Raw genomic sequence first — 24,963 nt, forward strand, 5'->3', positions numbered from 1 at the left:
TTTGAGTTAATTTTATATTCAGTTAGTGCACTGAAATTGTTTTTCAGGTTCTCTGGTGGAAATTTTGGGATCACTTATATATACTATTACATCATCTGTAATTAGTGATATTTTGAATTCTTCCTTTCCAATTTTTATTCTTTTGATCTCCTATTGTTGTCTAATTGCTCTGGCTAGGACTTAAAGTACTGAATTGAATAGGAAGGGAGAAAGTGGGAAGACTTGTCTAGTCCTTGATTTTAGTGGGAATTCTTCAAGTTTCTGACCATTTAGTTTGATGTTGGCTACTGATTTGCTGTATACTGCTTTTACTATGTTTAGATATGGGCCTTGAATTCCTGATCTTTCCAAAACTTTTATCATAAACAGGTGTTGGACTTTGTTGAATGCTTTCTCAGCATCTAATGAGATGATCATGTGGTTTATGTCTCTGAATTTGTTTATATAGTGGATTATGGTGATGTATTTCAGTATATTGAACCATCCTTGCATCCTTGGGCTGAAGCCTACTTGATCATGATGGATGATCATTTTGATGTGTTCAGTTTGTGAGAATTTTATTGAGTATTTTTCATCAATATTCATAAGGGAAATTGGTCTTAAGTTCTCTTTCTTTGTTGGGTCTTTGTGTGGCTTACTTATAACAGTAATTTCAGCTTCGTAGAATGAATTGGGTGGAGTATCTTCTGTTTCTATTTTGTGGAATAGTTTGAGGAGATCTAGAATTAGGTCTTCTTTGAAGGTCTGATAAAACTGCGCTAAACCATCTGATTCTGGGCATTTTTTGGTTGGGAGACTAATTTTTTGTTTGTTTTTTGTTTTTTTGTTTGTTTGTTTGTTTGTTTTCAAGACAGGGTTTCTCTGTATAGCCCTGGATGTCCTGGAACTCACTTTTTAGACCAGGCTGGCCTTGAACTCAGAAATCTGCCTGCCTCTGCCTCCCTAGTGCTGGGATTAAAGGCTTGTGCCACCATGCCCTGCCGGTTGGGAGACTATTAATGACTGTTTTTATCTATTTAGGGGATATGGGACTGTTTAGATAGCTAATCTGATCCGAATTTAACTTTGTTATCTGGTATATGTCTAGAAAATTGTCCATTTCATCCAGGTTTTCCAGTTTTGTTGATTGTAGGCTTTTTTAGTAGGATCTGATAAAGTTTTGGATTTCCTCAGGTTCTGTTGTTATATCTCCCTTTTCATTTCTGATTTTGTTAATTAGGATGCTGTCTCTGTGCCATCTAGTGAGTCTGGCTAAGGGTTTATCTATCTTGTTGATTTTCTCAAAGAACTGGTTCCTGATTTGATTGACTCTTTGCATAGTTCTTTTTCCTTCAACTTGGTTTATTTCTGCCCTGAGTTTGATTATTTCCTGCCTTTTACTCCTCTTTGGTGAATTTGCTTCCTTTTGTTCTAGAGCTTTTTGGTATGCTGTTAAGCTGCTAGTGTATGCTCACTCCAGTTTCTTTTTGGAGGCACTCAGAGCTATGAACTTTCTTCTTTGGATTGTTTTTATTGTGTCCCATAAGTTTGGGTATGTTGTGCCTTCATTTTCATTAAACTCTAAAAAGTCTTCAATTTCTTTCTTTATTTCTTCTTTGTTCAAGTAATTATTGAATAGAGTATTGTTCAGCCTCCATGTGTATGTGTGGTTTCTACTATTTATTTTGTTATTGAAGATCAAACTCAGTCCATGATGATCTGATAGGGTGCATGGTGTCATTTCAATATTTTTTTTTTATATGTTGAGGCCTGTTCAGTGACCAATTATATGATCCATTTTGGAGAAGGTACCATTAGGTGCTGAGAAGGAGGTATACCCCTTTGATTTAGGATGAAATGTTCTATACATATTTGTTAAATCCATTTGTTTCATAACTTCTGTTAGTTTCACTGTGTCTCTAGTTTCTGTTTCCAGGATCTGTCCATTGATGAGAGTGGGGTGTTGAAGTCTCCCACTATTGTTGTGTGATATGTGATGTGTGCTTTGAGTTTTAACAAAGTTTCTTTAATGAATGTGGATGCCCTTGAGTTTGGAGCATAGAAAGTGAGAGTTCATCTTGGTAAATTTTACCTTTGATGAGTAAGAGGTGTCGCTCCTTATCTATTTTGAGAACTTGAGGTTGAATGTCAATTTTATTCCATATTAGGATGGCTACTCTAGCTGGTTTCGTGGGACCATTTGCTTGGAAAATTGTTTTCCAGCCTTTTACTCTAAGGCAGTGTCTGCCTTTGTCCCTGAGATGGGTTTCCTTTATGCAGCAAAATGTTGGGTCCTGTTTACCTAACCTGTCTGTTAGTCTATATCTTTTTTTTTATTTAAATATTGTTTTTTATTACGTATTTTTCTCAATTACATTTCCAATGCTATCCCAAAAGTCCCCTATACCACCCCCCCATTCCCCTACCCACCCATTCCCACTTTTTGGCCCTGGCGTTCCCTTGTACTGAGACATATAAAGTTTGCATGTCCACTGGGCCTCTCTTTCCAGTGATGGCCAACTAGGTCATCTTTTGATACATATGCAGCTAGAGTCAAGAGTTCGGGGATACTGATTAGTTCATAATGTTGTTGCACCTACAGGATTGCAGATCTCTTTAGCTCCTTGGATACTTTCTCTAGCTCCTCCATTGGGGGCCCTGTGATTCATCCAATAGCTGACTGTAAGCATCCACTTATGTGTTTGTTAGGCCCAGCCTAGTCTCACAAGAGACAGCTATATCAGGGTCCTTTCAGCAAACGCTTGCTAGTGTATGCAATGGTGTCATCGTTTGGAGGCTAATTATAGGATGGATCCCTGGATATGGCAGTCTCTAGATGGTCCATCCTTTTGTCTCAGCTCCAAACTTTGTCTCTGTAATTCCTTCCATGGGTGATTGTTTCCAATTCTAAGAAGGGGCAAAGTGTCCACACTTTGGTCTTCATTCTTCTTCAGTTTCATGTGTTTTACAAATTGTCTCTTATATCTCAGGCATACTAATTTTTTGGGCTAATATAAACTTATCAATGAGTACATATCATTTGAGTTCTTTTGTGATTGTGTTACCTCACTCAGGATGATGCCCTCCAGGTCCAACTATTTGCCTAGGAATTTCATAAATTAATTCATTTTAATAGCTGAGTAGTACTCCACTGTGTAAATGTACCACATTTTTGTATCCATTCCTCTGTTGAGGGGCATCTGGGTTCTTTCCAGATTCTGTCTATTATAAATAAGGCTGCTATGAACATAGTGAAGCATGTGTCCTTCTTACCAGTTTGAACATCTTCTGAATATAAGCCCAGAAGAGGTATTGCAGGATCCACTGGTAGTATTATGTCTAATTTTCTGAAGAAAGGCCAGACTGATTTCCAGAGTGGTTGTACAAGCTTGCAATCCCACCAACAATGGAGGAGTGTTCCTCTTTCTTCACATCCTCGCCAGCATCTGCTGTCACCTGAATTTTTGATCTTAGCCATTCTGACTGGTGTGAGGTGGAATCTCAGGGTTGTTTTGATTTGCATTTCCCTGATGTTTAAGGATGTTGAACATTTTTTCAGGTGCTTCTCAGCCATTCGGTATTCCTCAGGTGAGAATTCTTTGTTTAGCTATGAGCCCCATTTTTTAATGGGGTTATTTGATTTTCTGGAGTCCACCTTCTTGAGTTCTTTATATAGATTGGATATTAGTTCCCTATCTGATTTAGGATAGGTAAAGATCCTTTCCCAATCTCTTGGTGGCCTTTTTGTCTTATTGACAGTGTCTTTTGCATTACAGAAGCTTTGCGGTTTCATGAGGTCCCATTGCTCAATTCTTGATCTACAGCACAAGCCATTGCTGTTCTATTCAGGAATTTTTCCCTTGTGCCCATATCTTCGAGGCTTTTCCCTACTTTCTCCTCTATAAGTTTCAGTGTCTCTGGTTTCATGTGGAGTTCCTTGGTCCACTTAGATTTGTCCTTAGTACAAGGAGATAGGAATAGATCGATTTGCATTCTTCTACATGATAACCACCAGTTGTGCCAGCACCATTTGTTGAAAATGCTGTCTTTCTTCCACTGGATGGTTTAACTCCCTTGTCAAAGATCAAGTGACCATAGGTGTGTGGGTTAATTTCTGGGTCTTCAATTCTATTCCATTTGGTCTACTTGTCTGTCACTATACCAGTATCATGCAGTTTTTATCACAATTGCTCTGTAGTAAAGCTTTAGGTCACGCATGGTGATTCCACCAGAGGTTCTTTTATCTTTGAGAAGAGTTTTTGCTATCCTAGTTTTTTTTGTTATTCCAGATGAATTGGCAGATTGCTTTTTCTAATTCGTTGAAGAATTGAGTTGGAATTTTGATGGGGATTGCATTGAATTTGTAGATTGTTTTTGGCAAGATAGCCATTTTTTTTCCATTTTTTATTAGGTATTTAACTCATTTACATTTCCAATGCTATACCAAAAGTCCCCCATATCCACCCACCCCCACTCCCCTGCCCACCCACTCCCCCTTTTTGGCCCTGGTATTCCCCTGTACTGGGGCATATAAAGTTTGCAAGTCCAATGGGCCTCTCTTTCCAGTGATGGCCGACTAGGCCATCTTTTGATATATATGCAGCTAGAGACAAGAGCTCCGGGGTACTGGTTAGCTCATAATGTTGTTCCACCTATAGGGTTGCAGATCCCTTTAGCTCCTTGGCTACTTTCTCTAGCTCCTCCATTGGGAGCCCTATGATCCATCCATTAGCTGACTGTGAGCATCCACTTCTGTGTTTGCTGGGCCCCGGCATAGTCTCACAAGAGACAGCTACATCTGCGTCCTTTCAATAAAATCTTGCTAGTGTATGCAATGGTGTCAGCGTTTGGATGCTGATTATGGGGTGGATCCCTGGCTATGGCAGTCTCTACATGGTCCATCCTTTCATCTCAGCTCCAAACTCTGTCTCTGTAACTCCTTCCATGGGTGTTTTGTTCCCAAATCTAAGGAGGGGCATAGTGTCCACACTTCAGTCTTCATTCTCCTTGAGTTTCATGTGTTTAGCAAATTATATCTTATATCTTGGGTATCCTAGGTTTGGGGCTAATATCCACTTATCAGTGAATACATATTGTGTGAGTTTCTTTGTGAATGTGTTACCTCACTCAGGATGATGCCCTCCAGGTCCATCCATTTGGCTAGGAATTTCATAAATTCATTCTTTTTAATAGCTGAGTAGTACTCCATTGTGTAGATGTACCACATTTTCTGTATCCATTCCTCTGTTGAGGGGCATCTAGGTTCTTTCCAGCTTCTGGCTATTATAAATAAGGCTGCTATGAACATAGTGGAGCATGTGTCCTTCTTACCTGTTGGGGCATCTTCTGGATATATGCCCAGGAGAGGTATTGCTGGATCCTCCGGTAGTACTATGTCCAGTTTTCTGAGGAACCGCCAGACTGATTTCCAGAGTGGTTGTACAAGCCTGCACTCCCACCAACAATGGAGGAGTGTTCCTCTTTCTCCACATCCTCGCCAGCATCTGCTGTCACCTGAATTTTTGATCTTAGCCATTCTGACTGGTGTGAGGTGGAATCTCAGGGTTGTTTTGATTTGCATTTCCCTGATGATTAAGGATGTTGAACATTTTTTCAAGTGCTTCTCTGCCATTCGGTATTCCTCAGGTGAGAATTCTTTGTTCAGTTCTGAGCCCCATTTTTTAATGGGGTTATTTGATTTTCTGAAGTCCACCTTCTTGAGTTCTTTATATATGTTGGATATTAGTCCCCTATCTGATTTAGGATAGGTAAAGATCCTTTCCCAATCTGTTGGTGGTCTTTTTGTCTTATTGACGGTGTCTTTTGCCTTGCAGAAACTTTGGAGTTTCATTAGGTCCCATTTGTCGATTCTCGATCTTACAGCACAAGCCATTGCTGTTCTGTTCAGGAATTTTTCCCCTGTGCCCATATCTTCAAGGCTTTTCCCCACTTTCTCCTCTATAAGTTTCAGTGTCTCTGGTTTTATGTGAAGTTCCTTGATCCACTTAGATTTGACCTTAGTACAAGGAGATAAGTATGGATCGATTCGCATTCTTCTACACAATAACAACCAGTTGTGCCAGCACCAATTGTTGAAAATGCTGTCTTTCTTCCACTGGATGGTTTTAGCTCCCTTGTCGAAGATCAAGTGACCATAGGTGTGTGGGTTCATTTCTGGATCTTCAATTCTATTCCATTGGTCTACTTGTCTGTCTCTATACCAGTACCATGCAGTTTTTATCACAATTGCTCTGTAGTAAAGCTTTAGGTCTGGCATGGTGATTCCGCCAGTTCTTTTATCCTTGAGAAGACTTTTTGCTATCCTAGGTTTTTTGTTATTCCAGACAAATTTGCAAATTGCTCCTTCCAATTCGTTGAAGAATTGAGTTGGAATTTTGATGGGGATTGCATTGAATCTGTAGATTGCTTTTGGCAAGATAGCCATTTTTACAATGTTGATCCTGCCAATCCATGAGCATGGGAGATCTTTCCATCTTCTGAGATCTTCTTTAATTTCTTTCTTCAGAGATTTGAAGTTTTTATCATACAGATCTTTCACCTCCTTAGTTAGAGTCACGCCAAGATATTTTATATTATTTGTGACTATTGAGAAGGGTGTTGTTTCCCTAATTTCTTTCTCAGCCTGTTTATTCTTTGTATAGAGAAAGGCCATTGACTTGTTTGAGTTTATTTTATATCCAGCTACTTCACCGAAGCTGTTTATCAGGTTTAGGAGTTCTCTGGTAGAATTTTTAGGGTCACTTATATATACTATCATATCATCTGCAAAAAGTGATATTTTGACTTCCTCTTTTCCAATTTGTATCCCCTTGATCTCCTTTTGTTGTCGAATTGCTCTGGCTAATACTTCAAGTACTATGTTGAAAAGGTAGGGAGAAAGTGGGCAGCCTTGTCTAGTCCCTGATTTTAGTGGGATTGCTTCCAGCTTCTCTCCATTTACTTTGATGTTGGCTACTGGTTTGCTGTAGATTGCTTTTATCATGTTTAGGTATGGGCCTTGAATTCCTGATCTTTCCAAAACTTTTATCATGAATGGGTGTTGGATCTTGTCAAATGCTTTTTCTGCATCTAACGAGATGATCATGTGGTTTTTGTCTTTGAGTTTGTTTATATAATGGATTACATTGATGGATTTTCGTATATTAAACCATCCCTGCATCCCTGGAATAAAACCTACTTGGTCAGGATGGATGATTGCTTTAATGTGTTCTTGGATTCGGTTAGCGAGAATTTTATTGAGGATTTTTGCATCGATATTCATAAGAGAAATTGGTCTGAAGTTCTCTATCTTTGTTGGATCTTTCTGTGGTTTAGGTATCAGAGTAATAGTGGCTTCATAAAATGAGTTGGGTAGAGTACCTTCTACTTCTATTTTGTGAAATAGTTTGTGCAGAATTGGAATTAGATCTTCTTTGAAGGTCTGATAGAACTCTGCACTAAACCCATCTGGTCCTGGGCTTTTTTTGGTTGGGAGACTATTAATAACTGCTTCTATTTCTTTAGGTGATATGGGACTGTTTAGATGGTCAACCTGATCCTGATTCAACTTTGGTACTTGGTATCTGTCCAGAAATTTGTCCATTTCGTCCAGGTTTTCCAGTTTTGTTGAGTATAGCCTTTTGTAGAAGGATCTGATGGTGTTTTGGATTTCTTCAGGATCTGTTGTTATGTCTCCCTTTTCATTTCTGATTTTGTTAATTAGGATTTTGTCCCTGTGCCCTTTAGTGAGTCTAGCTAAGGGTTTATATATCTTGTTGATTTTCTCAAAGAACCAACTCCTCGTTTGGTTAATTCTTTGAATAGTTCTTCTTGTTTCCACTTGGTTGATTTCACCCCTGAGTTTGATTATTTCCTGCCGTCTACTCCTCTTGGGTGAATTTGCTTCCTTTTTTTCTAGGGCTTTTAGATGTGTTGTCAAGCTGCTAGTATGTGCTGTCTCCCGTTTCTTCTTGGAGGCACTCAGCGCTATGAGTTTCCCTCTTAGAAATGCTTTCATTGTGTCCCATAGGTTTGGGTACGTTGTGGCTTCATTTTCATTAAACTCTAAAAAGTCTTTAATTTCTTTCTTTATTCCTTCCTTGACCAAGGTATCATTGAGAAGAGTGTTATTCAGTTTCCACGTGAATGTTGGCTTTCCATTATTTATGTTGTTATTGAAGATCAGTCTTAGGCCATGGTGGTCTGATAGGATACATGGGACAATTTCAATATTTTTGTATCTATTGAGGCCTATTTTGTGACCAATTATATGGTCAATTTTGGAGAAGGTCCCGTGAGGTGCTGAGAAGAAGGTATATCCTTTTGTTTTAGGATAAAATGTTCTGTAGATATCTGTCAGGTCCATTTGTTTCATAACTTCTGTTAGTTTCACTGTGTCCCTGTTTAGTTTCTGTTTCCACGATCTGTCCTTTGAAGAAAGTGGTGTGTTGAAGTCTCCCACTATTATTGTGTGAGGTGCAATGTATGCTTTGAGCTTTACTAAAGTGTCTCTAATGAATGTGGCTGCCCTTGCATTTGGTGCGTAGATATTCAGAATTGAGAGTTCCTCTTGGAGGATTTTACCTTTGATGAGTATGAAGTGTCCCTCCTTGTCTTTTTTGATAACTTTGGGTTGGAAGTCGATTTTATCCGATATTAAAATGGCTACTCCAGCTTGTTTCTTCAGTCCATTTGCTTGGAAAATTGTTTTCCAGCCTTTCACTCTGATGTAGTGTCTGTCTTTTTCCCTGAGATGGGTTTCCTGTAAGCAGCAGAATGTTGGGTCCTGTTTGTGTAGCCAGTCTGTTAGTCTATGTCTTTTTATTGGGGAATTGAGTCCATTGATATTAAGAGATATTAAGGAAAAGTAATTGTTGCTCCCTTTTATTTTTGTTGTTAGAGTTGGCATTCTGTTCTTGTGGCTGTCTTCTTTTTGGTTTGTTGAATGATTACTTTCTTGGTTGTTCTAGGGCGTGATTTCCGTCCTTGTATTGCTTCTTTTCTGTTATTATCCTTTGAAGGGCCGGATTCGTGGAAAGATATTGTGTGAACTTGGTTTTGTCGTGGAATACTTTGGTTTCTCCATCTATGGTAATTGAGAGTTTGGCCGGGTATAGTAGCCTGGGCTGGCATTTGTGTTCTCTTAGTGTCTGTATAACATCTGTCCAGGCTCTTCTGGCTTTCATAGTCTCTGGTGAAAAGTCTGGTGTAATTCTGATAGGCCTTCCTTTATATGTTACTTGACCTTTCTCCCTTACTGCTTTTAATATTCTATCTTTATTTAGTGCATTTGTTGTTCTGATTATTATGTGTCGGGAGGAATTTCTTTTCTGGTCCAGTCTATTTGGAGTTCTGTATGCTTCTTGTATGATCATGGGCATCTCTTTTTTTATGTTTGGGAAGTTTTCTTCTATTATTTTGTTGAAGATATTAGCTGGCCCTTTAAGTTGAAAATCTTCATTCTCATCAATTCCTATTATCCGTAGGTTTGGTCTTCTCATTGTGTCCTGGATTACCTGGATGTTTTGAGTTAGGATCCTTTTGCATTTTGTATTTTCTTTGACTGTTGTGTCGATGTTCTCTATGGAATCTTCTGCACCTGAGATTCTCTCTTCCATTTCTTGTATTCTGTTGCTGATGCTCGCATCTATGGTTCCAGATCTCTTTCCTAGGGTTTCTATCTCCAGCGTTGCCTCGCTTTGGGTTTTCTTTATTGTGTCTACTTCCCCTTTTAGTTCTAGTATGGTTTTGTTCATTTCCATCACCTGTTTGGCTGTGTTTTCCTGCTTTTCTTTAAGAGCCTGTAACTCTTTAGCAGTGCTCTCCTGTAAATCTTTAAGTGACTTATGAAAGTCCTTCTTGATGTCCTCTATCATCATCATGAGAAATGTTTTTAAATCTGGGTCTAGATTTTCGGTTGTGTTGGGGTGCCCAGGACTAGGTGGGGTGGGAGTGCTGCGTTCTGATGATGGTGAGTGGTCTTGATTTCTGTTAGTAGGATTCTTACCTTTGCCTTTCACCATCTGGTAATCTCTGAAGCTAGCTGTTTTAGTTGTCACTGTTAAGAGCTTGTTCTTCAGGTGACTCTGTTAGCCTCTATGAGCAGACCTGGAGGGTAGCACTCTCCTTAGTTTCAGTGGGCAGAGTATTCTCTGCAGGCAAGCTCTCTTCTTGCAAGGCAGGTACCCAGATATCTGGTGTTCGAACCAGACTCCTGGCAGAAGTTGTGTTCCACTCACTAGAGGTCTTAGGATCACGTGTGGAATCCTGTGTGGGACCTTGCGGGTGTCAGGCGACTCAGCTGGCAAGGTAGCCGGGGCTCGAGTGGAGTGGAAGGGGTTTGTGCCCCAGATCAAGCCCGGGTAGCCTGCTTCCCTATGTACCGCAGTCTCAAGTTCCACGCAATTGGATTGGGGTAGGCGCTGTGTTCCACTCACCAGAGGTCTTAGGGTCCCGTGGGGAGTCCCGTGTGGGCCCTTGCGGGTGTTGGGCAAGACTCTGCTGGCAAGGTAGCCCGGGACTCGAGTCTCGAGTCGAGCGGAAGGGACTTGTGCCCCAGATCAGGCCCGGGTAGCCTGCTTCCCTATGTACTGCAGTCTCGAGTTCTGCGCGATTGGATTGGGGCAGGCACTGTGATCCACTCACCAGAGGTCTTAGGGTCCCGTGGGGAGTCCTGTGTGGACCCTTGCGGGTGTTGGGCAAGACTCTGCTGGCAAGGTAGCCCGGGGCTCGAGTCATGAGTCGAGCGGAAGGGACTTGTACCCCAGATCAGGCCCGGGTAGCCTGCTTCCCTATGTACCGCAGTCTCAAGTTCCGCGCGATTGGATTGGGGCAGGCACTGTGATCCACTCACCAGAGGTCTTAGGGTCCCGTGGGGAGTCCCGTGTGGACCCTTGCGGGTGTTGGGCAAGACTCTGCTGGCAAGGTAGCCCGGGGCTCGAGTCTCGAGTCGAGCGGAAGGGACTTGTGCCCCAGATCAGGCCCGGGTAGCCTGCTTCCCTATGTACCGCAGTCTCGAGTTCTGCGCGATTGGATTGGGGCAGGCACTGTGATCCACTCACCAGAGGTCTTAGGGTCCCGTGGGGAGTCCTGTGTGGACCCTTGCGGGTGTTGGGCAAGACTCTGCTGGCAAGGTAGCCCGGGGCTCGAGTCATGAGTCGAGCGGAAGGGACTTGTGCCCCAGATCAGGCCCGGGTAGCCTGCTTCCCTATGTACCGCAGTCTCAAGTTCCGTGCGATTGGATTGGGGCAGGCACTGTGATCCACTCACCAGAGGTCTTAGGGTCCCGTGGGGAGTCCCGTGTGGACCCTTGCGGGTGTTGGGCAAGACTCTGCTGGCAAGGTAGCCCGGGGCTCGAGTCTCGAGTCGAGCGGAAGGGACTTGTGCCCCAGATCAGGCCCGGGTAGCCTGCTTCCCTATGTACCGCAGTCTCAAGTTCCGTGCGATTGGATTGGGGCAGGCACTGTGGTCCACTCACCAGAGGTCTTAGGGTCCCGTGGGGAGTCCCGTGTGGGCCCTTGCGGGTTTTGGGCAAGACTCTGCTGGCAAGGTAGCCCGGGGCTCGAGTCTCGAGTCGAGCTGAAGGGACTTGTGCCCCAGATCAGGCCCGGGTAGCCTGCTTCCCTATGTACCGCAGTCTCAAGTTCCGCGCGATTGGATTGGGGCAGGCACTGTGGTCCACTCACCAGAGGTCTTAGGGTCCCGTGGGGAGTCCCGTGTGGACCCTTGCGGGTGTTGGGCAAGACTCTGCTGGCAAGGTAGCCCGGGGCTCGAGTCTCGAGTTGAGCGGAAGGGACTTGTGCCCCAGATCAGGCCCGGGTAGCCTGCTTCCCTATGTACCACAGTCTCAAGTTCCGCGCGATTGGATTGGGGCAGGCACTGTGGTCCACTCACCAGAGGTCTTAGGGTCCCGTGGGGAGTCCCGTGTGGGCCCTTGCGGGTGTTGGGCAAGACTCTGCTGGCAAGGTAGCCCGGGGCTCGAGTCTCGAGTCGAGTGGAAGGGACTTGTGCCCCAGATCAGGCCCGGGTAGCCTGCTTCCCTATGTACCGCAGTCTCAAGTTCCGCGCGATTGGATTGGGGCAGGCACTGTGGTCCACTCACCAGAGGTCTTAGGGTCCCGTGGGGAGTCCCGTGTGGACCCTTGCGGGTGTTGGGCAAGACTCTGCTGGCAAGGTAGCCCGGGGCTCGAGTCTCGAGTCGAGCGGAAGGGACTTGTGCCCCAGATCAGGCCCGGGTAGCCTGCTTCCCTATGTACCGCAGTCTCAAGTTCCGCGCGATTGGATTGGGGCAGGCACTGTGGTCCACTCACCAGAGGTCTTAGGGTCCCGTGGGGAGTCCCGTGTGGGCCCTTGCGGGTGTTGGGCAAGACTCTGCTGGCCAAGATAGCCATTTTTACAATCTTGGTCCTGCCAATCCATGAGCATGGGAGATCTTTCCATCTTCTGAGATCTTTAATTTCTTTCTTCAGAGACTTGAAGTTCTTATCATACAGATCTTTCACTTCCTTAGTTAGAGTCAAGCCAAGATATTTTATATTATTTGTGACTTTTGAGAAGGGTGTTCTTTCCCTAACTTCTTTCTCAGCCTGTTTATTCTTTGTGTAGTGAAAGGCCATTGACTTGTTTGAGTTAATTTTATATCCAGCTACTTCACAGAAGCTATTTATCAGGTTTAAGGGTTCTCTGGTGGAATTTTTAGGGTCACTTATATATACTATCATATCATCTGCAAAAAGTGATATTTTGACTTCATCTTTTCCAATTTGTATCCTCTTGTTCTCCTTTTGTTGTTGAATTGCTCTGGCTAAGACTTCAAGTACAATGTTGAATAGGTAGGGAGAAAGTGGGCAGCCTTGTCTAGTCCCTGATTTTAGTGGGATTGCTTCCAGCTTCTCACCATTTATTTTGATGTTGGTTACTGGTTTGCTGTTGATTGCTTTTATCATGTTTAGGTATGGGCCTTGAATTCCTTATATTTCCAATTCTTTTATCATGAATGGGTGTTGGATCTTGTGGAATGCTTTTTTCGCATCTAAGGAGATGATCATGTGGTTTTTGTCTTTGAGTTTGTTTATATACAGGATTACGTTGATGGATTTCCATATATTAAACCATCCCTGCATCCCTGAAATAAAACCTACTTGGTCTGGATGGATGATTGTTTTAATGTGTTCTTGGTTTCAGTTAGCGAGAATTTTATTGAGTATTTTTGCATCGATATTCATAAGGTAAATTGGTCTGAAGTTCTCTATTTTTGTTGGGTCTTTTTGTCGTTTAGGTTTCAGAGTAATTGTGGCTTCATAGAATGAGTTGGGTAGTCTATATCTTTTTATTGGGTAATTGAGTCCATTGATATTAAGAGATATTAAGGAAAAGTTGTTTTTTCTTCCTGTTATTTTTGTTGTTAGAGTTGTAATTCTGTTCATGTTGCTATCTTATTTAGCTTTGTTGAAAGATTACTTTTTTGCTTTTTCTGCAGCTTAGTTTCCCTCTTTGTGTTTGATTTTTTTGTTTATTATCCCTTGCTTAGCTAGGTTTGTAGAAACATATTGTATAAATTTGGTTTTGCAATGGAATAATACCTTGGTTTCTCCAACTATGGTAATTGAGACTTTTGCTGGGTATAGTAGTGTGGGCTGGCATTTTTGTTCTCTTAGGGTCTGTATGACATCTGCCCAGGATCCTCTGCTTTCATAGTGTCTGGGGAGAAGTCAGGTGTAATTTTGATAGGTCTTCCTTTATATGTTACATGACCTTTTCCCCTTATTGCTTTTAATATTCTTCCTTTGTTTTGTGCATTTTGTGTTTTGATTATTATATAATGGGAGGACTTTCTTTTCTGATCTAGTCTATTTGGTGTTCTCTAGACTTCTTGTATGTTCATGGGTATCTCTTTAGGTTGAGGAAGTTTTCTTCTATAATTTTGTTGAAGATATTTACTGGCCCTTTAAGTTGAAAATCTTCATTTTCATGTATACCTATTATCCGTATGTTTCATCTTCTCATTGTGTCCTGGATTTCCTGGATGTTTTGTGTTAGGATTTTTTTTTTCATTTCGCATTTTTTTGATTGTTGTGCCAATGTTTTCTATGGAATTTTGCACCTGAGATTCTCTCTTCCATCTCTTGTATTCTGTTGATTATGCTTGCATCAATGACCCCTGAATTCTTTCCTTGGTTTTCTATTTCCAGAGTGGTCTCTCTTTGTTATTTCTTTATTGGTTCTACTTCCATTTTTAGATCCTGTATGGTTTTGTTCAATTCTTTCACCTGTTTGATGTTCTTCTGTATTTCTTTAAGGGAGTTATTTATTTCCTTCTTATAGTCCTCTGTTATCATCATAAAAGTGACTTTGGATCCATATCTTGCTTTTCTAATGTGATGGTGTATCCAGGACTTGTAATGGTGGGAGAGTTTGGTGCTGATGAGGCCAGGTAACTTTGGTTTCTGTTGCTTCTGTTCTTATGCTTGCATCCTGCCATCTGATTATCTCAAGTGCTTGTTGCCCTCAATACATCTGATTGGTACCTGTCCTTCCTGAAATCCTGGTTCATTTAGAACTCCCCAGAGACCAACTTTCTCTGTGATCCTGTGATTTTGGGATCCTGTGAACCTGATATTCTGGGTGTGTCAGAGTTCTTGGCAGTCAAGCTTCCTCTGAGACCCTGAGATCCTGGTGTGACCAAGTTCCTGGGATCTGGGATCCTGGGATCCCGGGATCCTGAGATCCTGGGATTATGGAATCTTAAGATCCTGAGTGTGTTAGAGCACCTGGTTGTGGTATCCCCTCTGGGGATGGTGGAGATGTCTTCTCTGTTCAAAACCAAGTTGGACCAGCTTAGACCAGAAGGAACCTGAGCTGCTGGTCAAGCAGGCCCCTTGTTTCCCTGCTTCTGCTGGCCCAAGGCACTCCCAGTTTTGTTGGGACAGATGTTGCATTCCACTCACCTGTCATCCTAAGATCCTGTGTGTGCTATGGTGTGTGGGGTGTGGAGAGACCCTGGGGACCATGGGACCGTCTGTCCACTCAGTTCACTCCCAAGGTAACCTGGAGCTGGTGCAGACTGGAAGGAACCCAACTTTCTGGTTGTGTGGGTTTCCTTTATCCCTGCTCCTTCTAGCACAGGCCCCCTTTCGATTGTTTTAGAACAGATGTTGTGTTCTACTCACCCATGATCCTAAGATCCTGGGTGTGCTAGGGTGCCTGGGACATGGAGAGTCCCCTGGGGACTGTCAACCCAAAAAATTCTAATAGAAACCTTATACAGCTGATGAACACCTTCATCAAAGTAACTGGATACACTACTAACTAAAAAAAAAAAAAATCAGTAACCTTCTTTATATAAACAATAAATAGGCTAAGAAAGAATTTAGGGAGAAGACAGTCTTCAAAATAGCCACAAATAATATAACATATTTTGCTGTAACTCTAACCAAGCAGGTGAAAGACCTGTATGACATAAACTTCAAGTCTCTCAAGAAAGAAGTTGAGCAAGATATCAGAAGATGGAAATATCTCCCATGTTCATTAATTGGTACCATTAACATCATGAATGTATCATCTTACCAAAATAATCTACAGATTTAATGAATTTCCCATCAAAATTCCAACACACGTATTCATAGACCTTAAAAAAAGCAATTCTCAACTTTGTATTGAAAAACAAAATACCCAGTATAGCCAAAACAATCCTGAATAATAAAAGAACTCTGGGAGAAATCACTATTCCTGATCTCAAGATGTACTACAGAGCAGCAGTAGTAAAAACTTCCTGGTATTGGTATAGAAACAGACAGGTTGGCAATGGAATTAAAACAAAGATACTGAAAGATACCCATTCACCTCTGGGTACTTGATTTTTGACAAAGAAGCCAAAACCACATCTTGGAAAAGAAAGACTGTCTTCAACAAATGGTACTGGTCTAACTGGAAGTCTATATGGAGAAGAATGCAAATACATCCATATTTACCATCCTGCACAGAGCTCAAGTCAAAGATTACCAAAAACCTTAGTGTAAAACTGATGCACTAAATTTGGTAGATCAAAGAGTGGGGAGTGAGCCTTGAGTTTATTGGTACACTCATAGCTCAGCCACTAAGATCAACAATTAATAAATGTGACATGCAACTGAAAAGCTTCTGTAAAGAAAAGGACACCATCAATAGGACAAAACAACAGCCTATAGATTAGGAAATGGTATTTACCAATTCTACAACTGATATATAATTAATATTGAAAATAGATAAAGAACTCAAAAATTAGATAACAACAAACTAAATAAGCCAACTAAAAAGAGTGTACAGAGTTAAACAGAATTCTAATAAAGGAATCTCTATGGCTGAGAAACACTAAAGGAAATTTTCAAAATCCTTAGCTATCAGGGAAATGCAAATCAGAACAACTCTGAGATTATACCTTAAGACCCAATCAGAGTGGCTAAGATTAAAAACTCAAGGGACAGTACCTGCTGGTGAGGATGGGGAGCAAGGGGAACACTCCTGCATTGTTGTTGAGAGTAAAACTTGCACAACTACTCTGTAAATCAATTTTGTGGTTTCTCAGAAAATTAGGAATAGTTCTACCTCAAGACCCAGATGTACTACCCCTAGATATACACCTAAAAGATGCCCCACTATCACTATTGGAGGATCCTGCAATTCCTCTCCTGGGCATATATCCAGAAGATGTCCCAACCGGTAAGAAGGACACATGCTCCACTATGTTCATAGCAGCCTTATTTATAATAGCCAGAAGCTGGAAAGAACCCAGATGCCCCTCAACAGAGGAATGGATACAAAAAAAAATGTGGTACATTTACACAATGGAGTACTACTCAGCTATTAAAAAGAATGAATTTATGAAATTCCTAGGCAAATGGTTGGACCTGGAGGGCATCATCCTGAGTGAGGTAACACAATCACAAAAGAACTCAAATGATATGTACTCACTGATAAGTGGATATTAGCCCAGAAACTTAGTATACCTGAGATATAAGAGACAATTAGTAAAACACATGAAACTGAAGAAGAATGATGAACAAAGTGTGGACACTTTGCCCCTTCTTAGAATTGGAAACAATCACACGTGGAAGGAGTTACAGAGACAAAGTTTGGAGCTGAGACAAAAGGATGGACCATCTAGAGACTGCCATATCCAGGGATCCATCCCATAATTAGCCTCCAAAGGATGACACTATTGCATACACTAGCAAGCGTTTGCTGATAGGACCCTGATATAGCTGTCTCTTGTGAGACTAGGCTGGGCCTAACAAACACATAAGTGGATGCTCACAGTCAGCTATTGGATGAATCACAGGGCCCCCAATGGAGAAGCTAGAGAAAGTATCCAAGGAGCTAAAGAGATCTGCAACCCTGTAGGTGCAACAACATTATGAACTAACCAGTACCCCGGAGCTCTTTACTCTAGCTGCATATGTATCAAAAGATGGCCTAGTCGGCCATCACTGGAAAGAGAGGCCCATTGGACACGCAAACTTTACATGCCCAGTACAGGGGAACGCCAGGGCCGAAAAGTGGGAATGGGTGGGTAGGGGAGTGGGGGGGGGAGGGTATGGGGGACTTTTCGGAAAGCATTGGAAATGTAATTGAGGAAAATACGTAAATATATATAAGATGCCCCACTATCGCATAAGGACACCTGATCAACTATGTTCAGAGCAGCTGTATTTGTAATAGCCAGCAACTAGAAACAATCCATATATTTCTCAACTAAAGGATGGATAAAGACAATGTGGTACATTTACACAATGGACTTAGTTATCAAAAACAAGGACATCAAAAAATTTTTCAGATGCTCTACTCTCACTTTCTTACTCTCTCTCCCTCTCCCTCTGTCTTTCTTACTCTCTAGCCTTTCTCCTCTCTCTCTCTCCTTTTCCCCCTTCTCTCCTTTTGGTCATGACTGGTCTCTCTCTCTCTCTTTTACCTTCTCTCTTTCCTCCTGCCTTTCTACAATAATGCTCAAAAAAAAAAAAAAAAAAGAAAGAAAAAGAAAAAGAAAAAGAAAAGAAAAAGAACTTTTCAGGCAAATGGATGGAACTAGAAAAAATGTTCTCACCTATAAGTGGCTATTAGCCATAAAGTACAGCATAAGCAGTCTGCAATCCAGGAATCCAAAGAAGCCAAATAACAAGAAGGGACCAATGGAGCATGCTTGAATCTATCTCAAAAGAGGGGGGGATAAAAATCAATATTAGCAGTTAATGGACAAAGGGAACTGGGTGGGAGAGGGATGGGGACTGGAACAGTGCAGGGAGATCTGTTGTGAGGAGATTAGGGAAGAGGGAAGGGACACTGGCAGTACACAGGGAGTGGGCATGGGGGAAACCCCAGGGAGCCTATAGGAGTGACTCTAGCTGAGACTCCTAGCAGTGGCCATTTTCACTTCATATAGTCACACCCAGTGGGGAGGGATATGGACAGCAACTAACCCATAGAAATGTTTGACCCAAAATGTGTCTTCCCTACAAGATCTGCAGGGATAAAGATGAACTAGGGATAGAAGGAATAGCCAACGAAGGAATGGCCTAACTTGAGATCCATCCCACTGGTACGAACCAATCCCAGAAGCTATTAATGATAGTCTGTTATGCTTGCTGACAGGATCCTAGCTTAACTGAATTCTGAGAGGCTCCACCCAGTAACTGATTGAAACAGATGTTAGATGGAGCTCAAGGATTCTTCTAGAAGAGTTCGAATAAGAATTGAAGGACTTGAAGAGAATAGGGTTTCCGCAGGAAGATCAACAGGTTCAACCACTTATTTTAATATATAAGACTGATTTAGCTGTATTTTAAAAATGGAGTTATTCTCTGTGTAAGTGGTATCCAAATGTCAGTCATTTTTACTTTTATTCAGTCATTCTGATTTCAATGGATTTTGAGTAGGGCTAATGTTCACATTACGAATATTCTTGTAAGTTTTAGCAATCATATTATTTTCTTTTATTTTCATTAACATGTAGACCCTATATGGCTTGTTTTGTTTCCAGATATTTTTAGTTTGTCCAATTGTTTAAACAAAGTAGACTTTCAGAAATCTAGACTTCAGTATGAAAGAGAAGACACATTTCTTGCAAATTATTTATATGGCACAAACTCATTCTGAATGTTTTGTATATTGTATCATTGTTTTGTTTCTTTCAACAGTGCACATATGTTTTTGGCTTTAAGTTTTATGGTTTTTAGTTTTCCTAGATTTTCTTGTACTTTTCTTTCATTAAACACAATTTGAATTCCATATGTGAGTTTTCTGGGTATTAGCTAAAGTTGAATTTAAAGTAACCCTTTAAAAGGATTTAAAACATTGTGAATGTCAATAGAAATTTGGTTATTCAAATATATAAAGTGATTTACCAAATAAATGGAATATCAGTTTAGTTAAATGTGAAAAGGGAACCCTTTCAATAGAAGTTTTGTGAGTAGAAATTAAGAAGTGGGAGACAAGTTTTCTTGTGACCTTTTGTGTTAGTGTGTGCAATTCCTAGTGTAGCTTTGATCTTCTAGTCCTCAATATAGATATAACCACACAGCATGTGATGGCTCCTGGGTTGGATGCTTCAAATGCATTCATTTTGTCACTTCATCCTTTGCCATACTTATATCTCTCCCTTGGTATTATTACAAGCATGGGGCCAAAGCATATGGGACAGTTTTGACTGTTTTATTGACCTAAGCATAATATTTATTAACTATCTGCTTTGCCCTATCATAAAATTTTGTGAGCTTAATTCATATCAGTTAAAAAAAAAAGATGCTTTCTGGGAACTTAATTTTACCTACATAGATCAGCTTCCTTCTTTTACATATTTACAAGTGGGTAACTTTCTGTTTCAACATTCACATGGGTTATAATTTTAAATATATCAAAATTAATGTATTGTTCATCAACTTTTTATGGAGAGAACACCATCTCTACTATGGAAGTAGACTGGAACTGTTTTTTTTTTTAAACTATAATGCAGTTTTTAGATTGTAATAAAGATTTATACTTTTTATTATTCATTAAGATAATAAATGTCCTAAAGTTTTGTAGTTTTAGATGACATTTTTATCTTTATGAACATATACGAAATTGTTTACATATCTCAAAGCTATCCTATATCTGAGTATTTTGTTCTTTCATGCATTAACTTGCTAATTAAAATTGTGTTTTCTCACAATATGTAGAGGAATTTCTATCCAGTAACACGGATTATATCTAAAGATATGATCCAGCTGGATTTAGACACATCTTGGATTATAGTATGATCTGGCTGGAATACAGACCTGTTCTTACTACATTTTAATGAGAAATGATTAAAGTAAACTTACTGTGTACAAGGAAGCAGCAATATTTGAAAGTGACATCTAATTGAGGGGCAGATAAAGTGTAGAATCAGGGAAAGATTTGACAAAATGGTTCAGAGATAATATATACCCAACTTAGATGACATGGGGGGTCAGATGAGAATAGCGAAAGAAAGAGATGCTATTTATCAGCAGTGCAGGGAGAAATTGTCACTTAATTGGGACTCAGTTGAGTTTAGTGCTGTGGAGCTGAGTCAGGTTTGGTTCAGTCAGTTGAGCTCCATTGAGTTTAGTTCAAAGTATTAATGGTTCAGTTTTGCAAAGACATGTTGTAGAGAGAGCAAGCCAGACTCAATGAAGAAAAAAGAGCCACAGAATGAGAAGAAGCTAGAAAAGTATAACAAATTGCCCTTGTTAATCTAATGTCAAACATAGCAATTCAGTGAGAAGCTGAGGCTTGCAGGTTGAATCAGTCAGCTTAGAGAGGAGTTTGACCCAGAACAGATGAGTTGAATCAGTCAACCAGAGTTCAGATATATCTAGAAAGAGGGAGTTAATTTAGCATCATCCCTTTGAGATGACAATTACATCTGGTTAATAAAATTACTACAACAACAATGTGTTCATTAGTCTTTAGACATATTTTCATAAAATTTATTTTATTCTAATCACATACTAGCTTTTTCCTAGATTTAAGATACGAGATAATAATCTGAAGAAAGCAATGTGAGCAAATTTATAATTATCCAGTGTAGAATCACCTAAAAATCAATTCAAATAAATGGCTCTATTTTCACGGTACCAAGTCATGTATAAATGATCTCAATATGAATACAGACAAGTAGAATATTCTCACAATTAACTTATTAGATGAGAAGAGAGCAAAAAATCTTCTACATTTGTGTGGTGTGAGTTGAGGCCTATGCCTGCTCTGGCAAGGCTAGCCTCTGAAGCAGAATGAGTTCATTGTCTGAAGACATTCCTTGTTTTGTTTCTAAAATGTGTTGTTGTTTTTGCTGTTGTTGCCTTTTGGTGACAAGACATGAGATCTTCTGTAGTAATGTATTTGTAACTGCACAACAAAACTTATTACCTGTAGATTCTGTATTATACCGGGCATTACTACAATTTACTATTTTTTACACAACTGAAATTTTTGTCATTCTTAATTTTCTCCTCTCTACTTAACCATGAAGCTCTGGCACTGATCACATCCATTTTTCCCATGAGTATACAATTAAGATGCCACATGTAAGTGGAATCATAAAGCAGTATTCTGAAATGAGCTTTTTATATAGCAGAATGTTCTCCAATTTTAATCACGTTATTGCATATGAAAAGATTTTTTCATATATTTAAGACTCAATAATATTCTAGTGGATATATATGACTGCCATACATATTGATAATCATATTCACATCTATATAAGCTTTCCTTTATCTATTTGTCTATCACATTCACAGATTATATATATATATATATATATATATATATATATATATATATATATATTCTTCCTTCATTTACTTAATCTGTCTGTATATTGGGCCACTTAGTTTGTTCTACATATTAGCTCTTGTCTTAGTCAGGGTCTCTATTCCTGCACAAACATCATGACCAAGAAGCAAGTTGGGGAGGAAGGGGTTTATTCGGCTTACATTTCCATACTGCTGTTGATCACCAAAGGATGCAGGACTGGAACTCAAGCAGGTCAGAAAGCAGGAGCTGATGCAGAGGCCATGGAGGGATGTTCTTTACTGGCTTGCTTCCCCTGGCTTGCTCAGCCTGCTCTCTTATAGAACCCAAGACTACCAGCCCAGAGATGGTCCCACCCACAAGGGGCCTTTCCCCCTTGATCACTAATTGAGAAAATGCCTTAGAGTTGGATCTCATGGAGGCATTTCCTCAACTGAAGCTCCTTTCTCTGTGATAACCCCAGCTGTGTCAAGTTGACACAAAACTAGCCAGTACAATTGACCCCTTGTCAACTTGACACACAAACACATCACTAGTAAGCCTCAACCCTTACATTTTATTCATCCCCAAGATCTAAATAACTTTAAAAGTCCCACAGTCTTTACATATTCTTAAAATTTCAATCTCTTTAAAATATCCATCTCTTTTAAAATCCAAAGTCTTTTTACAATTAAAAGTCTCTTAACTGTGGGCTCCACTAAAACAGTTTCTTCCTTCAAGAGGGAAAATATCAGGGCACAGTCACAATCAAAAGCAAAAGTCAATCTCCAACCGTCCAATGTCTGGGATCCAACTTACGATCTTCTGGGCTCCTCCAAGGGCTTGGGTCACTTCTCCAGCCATGCCCTTTGTAGCACACGCATCATCCTCTAGGCTCCAGATGCCTGTACTCCACTGCTGCTGCTGCTCTTGGTGGTCATCTCATTGTATTGGCATCTCCAAAACACTGCATGACCCCTTCAGTCCTGGGCCATCAATTGCAACTGAGGCTGCACTTTCACCAATGGCCTTCCATGGCCTCTCACAGTGCCAAGCCTCAGCTGCTCTGCTCAACTCCTTCATGCCTTCAAAACCAGTACCACCTGGGTGACCCTTACACATTACCAAGTCCAGCCACAGCACAAGGTACAACTTTGGCTATATCTGGAACACAGCCACTGTGCTCTCAGAAAACACTTCCCAGAAGATGTCACTTCAATGATGCTGGTCTCTTCTTAATCACCGCTAATTTCTTAGCTCCAGCTAACCAGCATCAATAGTCCCAGTAATGCAAAGTTTTTGCTTTAGTAGTTCTGGTATCTTGTTAATCACAGCTGATTCTTCAGCCCCAGCTAACCAGAACTACAGAATCTTCACAATCAAAACAGCAATGGCCCTGAAAAGAGTCTTTAATTTTCCCTCTGAAATTTCACAAGCCAGGCCTCCATCTTCTGCACTGTTCTCAACATTATCTTCCAAGCTCCTACAAAACATCTGACAGAGATCTTAACAACGAATGGATCTTCAAGCCCAAAGTTCCAAAGTCCTTCCACAGACCTCCCCAAAACATGGTCAGGTTGTCGCAGGAATACCCCACTCTGCTGGTACCAATTTGTCTTAGTCAGGGTCTCTATTCCTGCACAAACATCATGACCAAGAAGCAAGTTGGGGAGGAAGGGGTTTATTCGGCTTACATTTCCATACTGCTGTTGATCACCAAAGGATGCAGGACTGGAACTCAAGCAGGTCAGAAAGCAGGAGCTGATGCAGAGGCCATGGAGGGATGTTCTTTACTGGCTTGCCTCCCCTGGCCTGCTCAGCCTGCTCTCTTATAGAACCCAAGACTACCAGCCCAGAGATGGTCCCACCCACAAGGGGCCTTTCCCCCTTGATCACTAATTGAGAAAATGCCTTAGAGTTGGATCTCATGGAGGCATTTCCTCAACTGAAGCTCCTTTCTCTGTGATAACCCCAGCTGTGTCAAGTTGACACAAAACTAGCCAGTACAGCTCTTATCAAAAAAAATAGTAAAGAAATACCTTTTAGTGATAATATTATCAAGCTTTTTGATAAATGTTCATAGAAATAGAATTGTTAGAAAATATGCTGGGGTTGTTTTTGATTTTTGAAAACCCTTCATATAATGTATATTTTGATTATGAAATTGTATTTATAAATATAGTCCAAAGTGTCCTAGTTTCTCCATACCACCATAAATTATGGTTATATATTCAAATGTTTGTTTAATTTTACCTTGGGTAGCAGATAATAATATAGGCTATATTGTTTTCTCCTTGCAGGTTTGCATTTTTCTAACGATGAATCAGTGTCCTTATGTTCTGTTGCTCATTTACATATTTGTTCAGCATGGCATCCATTCAATTCACTTGACCTTGTATTAATTTTGTTTCTATTTTTGTGATAAAGCATCATGACTAAAGGCAACATGGGAAAGTGTTTATTTTACCTTACAATTTGTGGTTCATCATGGAAGGAAGTCAGCACAGGAATTAAAGCAGAAACCTGGAGGGTAGACTTGAAGCAGAGGCCATATAGGAATGGTGTTTACTGGCATACACTCTATGGCTTGCGCAGTCTGCTTTCTCAGACAACTCAGGACCAACTTCCTAGGGTGGCAGTACCCACAGTGGACTGAGTTTTCCAACAGCTATCATTAATGCCCTTCAGATTTGACTACATGCCATTCTGATGGAGATGTTTTTTCAATTGAGATACCATATTCTCACATAATATTAGCTGGTGTCTCGTTTACAAAATACTAACCAAACTTCCATTTCCTAAACCATTATTTTCAGTGTGCTAGTAATTGTAGGGTGCTTTTTAAAACTGTAGTTTGAATACTGTCTATCAGATATGTTGTTTCCAAATACTTTCATTCAGTAATAGGTTGCTTTAAGACTTTGTTTCCTTTATAGTTTGCTGTGAACTTTTTTGATTGATTTATTTGCGTGCATTTAGTTTTACTCTTTGTGGTTCTGATTAGGCATTCCCTAAATAATTAGCCAAGACCAAGATTCCTAAGCTTTTACTTATATATCTTATATTAGCCCTATAATTTGTGGTTTTCAATTAAATATTTAATTATTTTTTGACTTTTTTTTCCCCTGGCAGGTAAAATGAAGGTTGGACCTCATTATTTTGAATATAAATAATTCATTTTCCTAGTGAAATTTTAAAAAGAGATTATTATTTTTCTAATTG

The sequence above is a fragment of the Mus musculus genome, chromosome 10, assembly GCF_000001635.26.
Source record: "Mus musculus strain C57BL/6J chromosome 10, GRCm38.p6 C57BL/6J".
Lineage (NCBI taxonomy): Eukaryota > Metazoa > Chordata > Mammalia > Rodentia > Muridae > Mus > Mus musculus.